The sequence below is a fragment of the Octopus bimaculoides genome, chromosome 25 (assembly GCF_001194135.2).
Source record: "Octopus bimaculoides isolate UCB-OBI-ISO-001 chromosome 25, ASM119413v2, whole genome shotgun sequence".
Lineage (NCBI taxonomy): Eukaryota > Metazoa > Mollusca > Cephalopoda > Octopoda > Octopodidae > Octopus > Octopus bimaculoides.
The window spans coordinates 29986702-29991546 of NC_069005.1; the positions used below are offsets into that span (position 1 = coordinate 29986702).

The following is a 4845-nucleotide window of genomic DNA, read 5'->3' on the forward strand; positions in this document are numbered from 1 at the left end:
GAGATGTCGACAAGGGTGGGAGTGGGGGATGACAAGGGGTGGTGCAGTGGGGGATGGAAAAGTAACTGCGATGTTGTTGTTGATGGTGATGATAATGATGTTTGTGTGTGTGTATGTGGAGGGGGAGATGAGATGAGGAGAGTGGGGAGAGAATCCCTATCTCTTGCTTTTTTTACCCCCCCCCACTCCTGCTTCCATGCCATTACCTCCCCCCTTCATTACTAGCTTACAGGTTGTTGTTGATGGTGGTAGTGGTGGTAGTTATGGTAGGGATGATGATGATGATGATGTTGGTGTGGTGCAGATGTGATAAACCCGCTTTGAGGCATCTCTCCTCCTCCTCTTCCAAGATTCTCCTGGATCCTTGTGTATGAGTGTGTGTGTGAAGGGAGCACCCCTGGGAGGATGTTGAGGTGAAATGAGGGGAGGGGCTAATGTGTGCATGTAAGGAAACTGCAAAAAAAAAAAAAAGGAAATCTATAAGACACTATCATGGTTCCCTTCCATCTTCCATCTCCTCCCACTAGCTCTACCAACCCTAACCCCTACTGACACCAACCATTTTGCTATCTTTCACTTTAATGTAAAGATTTTGTTTGGAGGGAAAAAACAAAAATATTATTATTGTAAACTAATTTTGTTTCTTTCCAGAAAATTCTGAGACTATGGATATTCTCCAACTATCTCATTCTTAAGCTACCTCCAAGTCTTCTGCTGGTTCATTCAGCTTTAAGAATCTATCTTGTGATTCTGATATTCTAATCACATGTCTGTTGTATCAAAGCAATGACCTCTTCAATGTGGAGAAGTGGCTTGACCTGGAGAGACTCTTTTTATATCCAAACTATGTACTCTGTCAAGTAACATTACTCCAGAGATCCTTTGGTGGTCGCCCCATTTTGGCCTCTGGTATTCATGATTGTATTATTTCGGTCATTAGCCAACATTTTTGACCAACTGAGATTATGGATATTATCCAACCATCTCATTTTCATGCTACCCCTAAATTTCCTGCTGGTTGGGTCCATTTGGAAGAACCTGTCTTATGATCATTTCCCACAACATCCTAATCACAGGTCTGAAGTTTTCAAGCTGTGACCCCTCAATGTGGAGATGTAGAATTTCTTACACATGGGAAAAATATTCTTGACAAGCAGCTTCTCTCTCTCTCATATTCCACATAGCATAATCCCATTTCTTCACTTATCTGATTTGTACCTTTTGTTTCCTGCAATCCACACCACCACCACCACCACCGCCCAACCCGGGCCTCAAAGCCTTCCTGTAATTCATTTTTGATTGTCCATTAACAGTTCATTAATAATTATAATTAATAACGGTACCTACAACAACACAAATGATTTTTCATATTAGACGGAACTTCTGAATAAAAAAAAAAAGCTAAATCCAAAATAACACAAACTGATTCAGCAGAAATCTTTTCTGAATAAAAATACATCTAGCACACAGCATGCAAGAATGAGGTCAATAACCACCACCATCACCACCACCATCATCACCACCACCACCACCACCATCACCATCATCACCAACAACACCAACACCACCACTTGTACACCCAACCAGCTGACACTGTATATTTATCAGTAAGACAAGCAGTTACCATAAATCTATGTTGTGCTGCACCCCCTGGGGAATAACACTCCAGATATATTTGGTGTCACTGTGGGAGATATTGATGGGGAAACCATGGAGGCGGCGGAGGCGGCATAGAACCTCAGTTAAAAATAACAATAACTGTGTTGAGCCTATATGTGGTCGTTAGACATGCTAGAAATACTAGTCGAATCTAGTTCCCATCGATATGACACAATTGCAATTTTTTAGTGGTTTTGTTTTTTGAAAAAAAAAAAAAACAGAATGGCCTTTTGAATGGTGTAGTCTTAGATACATTATGACGGTATCTAATCTTTTATCTTTTTACTTGGTTTCAGTCATTGGACTGTGACCATGCTGGAGCACCACATTGAAGGGTTTTAGTCAAGTTTGGTACTTATTCTGTCAGTCTCTTTTCTCAGTGATTAGGGTTATAATGGTGATTAGGGTATAATGGTGATTATAAAGGTACAGCAGCTTGGAAGACTCACTCTGATCGTTCTGATAAGAAAAGAACTCCTGAATTTGTTGGCGAGATCTTGACCATGATTGACAACAATTCCTCCAAGACAATCAGGTCCACTCAGCTTGTACTTATTTTATCGACTGTGAAAGAGGAAGGACAAAGTTGACCTCAGTGAAGTGTGAGCTCAGACTCTAAAGCCAAAAGAAAAGCCACTAGGCATTTTGTCCAGCATGCCAATGGTTCTGTTAGCTCTAAGTGCTAATGTCCACCACCATACTACTACTACTACTACTGCTGCTGCTGCTGCTGCTGCTGCTACTAATAATAATAATTCAAAAGGTGGGTGAGTTTCTTTTGAGTGTGGGTCCTTACGGAGGCAATGACCAAGCCCTTTAGCATTATGTTGTGCTTGAGAAGACCCATTAAACCAAGTAAAATCACAATCGTGGCAGATACCGGTGTCATGCAAATTGGCACCAGTGCCACAGTGATGGACCTGATTGACTTGGAAGGGATCGTTGTCAATCATTGCCTGGATTTCACCAACAAATTCAGGAGTTCTTTTCTTATCAGTAAAAGCACCCCAGTGTCACGCAAATGGCACCCGTGCCGCTGGTATGTAATAGCAACAATTATACTCTTGGAGTGGTTAGTGTTAGGAAGGGCATCCAGTTGTAGAAAACCATGCCAAATCAGACTGGAGTCTGGTGCAGCCTTCCAGTGTGCCAACCCTGGTCAAACCATCCAACCCTTGCCAGCATGGACAACGGACATTAAATGATGATGATGATGATGATGGATTTCTTACATAGATATGAAGGGGTGATTAGTCTATTAAATCGACTGGTCTTGGAAGGCTGAAAAGAAAAGTTGACCTTTGTGGAATTTGAACTCAGAATGCAAAGATCTGGCAGGAATATTGCCGGTGGTGGGTGGGTGAGTGAAGGAGTGTGGCGTAAGTTGGTTTGATACTAATAAGAATTAATGATCTGTGGTCTGAAATATAGAGAGGCACAAGACAAATACTGTTTTACTTTATTTTTTTTTAAATGACACAACTTGCACAGCTGCTGAAAAATGGTGTTTGTTGTGGAAATAGGTGACATGATGATGATGATGATGTAGTTTGTGATGGTGATGAAACTGTAGCTGAGGACAACGATGATTATGATAATGGTGTAGATAATACTGATTCTATTGTTGATGGTGATGATGATGATGATGATATTTAATAGTTTTTTCATTTTGTATTCTGTTTTTCCAACTTGTTTACCTGAACAGCTGTTGACCCCATTTGCTGGAACTCATTGTCTGCCTGCCTTCCTGTCTGTATGTCTGCCTGCCTTCCTGTCTGTATGTCTGCCTGCCTTCCTGTCTCTATGTCTGCCTGTCTGTTTCACTGCTTTTTGGCCTGTCTTACTGCCAGCTGGCCTACCTGTGTGTTTCTGCCTACCTGTCTGTCTCCTTACCTGTTTGCCTGTCACTTTGTCTATTTTACTGCCTGTTTGCCCACCTGTTTGTCCCTGTGTCTATCTGTCTATCTTAACTGCCCGACTGCTTCTCTGTTTTGCTTTCTGCCCATCTTACTGCCAATCTGAGGATCTCTTCATGTGCCATGCCTCTTTTACAAGCCTTAGGGATTTTGGCCCTTCACGCCAAAGTCTGAAAATTCATGAGGCACAGGACCTATTTCAACCTCAGGCAAGGAGACTGGTTCATGTGACATCAGAGCATGTCTGCACACCTGTGGGACTGAGTGTCACCTATCTACAAGCCAGCCCTCCTCCAGATCCTGTATGTCATAGCCATGGTTGTGTGGTAAGTAGCTTGCTTACCAACCACATGGTTCTGGGTTCAGTCCCACTGCATGACACCTTTGGCAAGTGTCTTCTACTATAACCTCAGTCCAACCAAAGCCTTGTGAGAGGATTTGGTAGATGGAAACTGAAAGAAGCCTGTCGTATATGTATGTATGTATGTATGTATATGTATGTATATATCTGTGTGTTTGTGTTTGTCCTCCCATCACTACTTCACAACCGGTGTTGGTGTGTTTATGTCCCTGTAGCTTGATGATTCGGCAAAAGAGACCAATAGAATAAGTACTGGGCTTAAGGAATAAGTCCAGGGGTCAATTTGTTCGACTAAAAAAATCCTTCAAGATGGTGCTCCATCATGGCCGCAGTCAAATGACTGAAACAAGTAAAAGAATAAAAGAAAAGAAAGAATAAACAAACACATGCACTATACACCTGTCCTTCACTTCAGCTTTACGATATTGTTGTTCCTATTTTAGCGTCCTTTCTCTGAAATCTTTCATCACACATCCTATGACCTGTTTAGTCCATTCTCTAGAGCAGTGTTTCTCAACCTTTTTATCCTTGCATAACCCTTAAAATAAATCATATGTCTCAAGGAACCTCTGCACAAAAACTTCATATACTATAGAACAAGTAGAAAGATAAATTTTTTTCAGTACATAAATGCTGAACAGTATATATAAAGGATAAAATCCTTTTAAGATCAGAAAAATTTGCCAGAAAATTTTTCTGCTCTTAAAAGGATTTTATCCTTTATATATACTGTTCAGTATTTATGTACTGAAAAAAGTTTATCTTTCTACTTTTTCTACAATACATTTCAACGTTACAAAAACAAACTTGTTTGTTTAGACATGACATATTATAAATTATGTCCTTCTCATATTTTTTCCATCATAGTTCACATGGTAAATACCATATATTTATATTCATTTATATATA

At 40.5% G+C, this 4845-nt stretch overlaps 1 protein-coding gene across 2 annotated transcripts in view; it reads left to right on the forward strand.

Moving 5' to 3' along the window:
• LOC106880788 (syntaxin) overlaps positions 1–4845 on the forward strand; it is a 213815-nt gene that overhangs the window by 95796 nt on the left and 113174 nt on the right. The gene's annotated exons all lie outside the window — the stretch shown is intronic.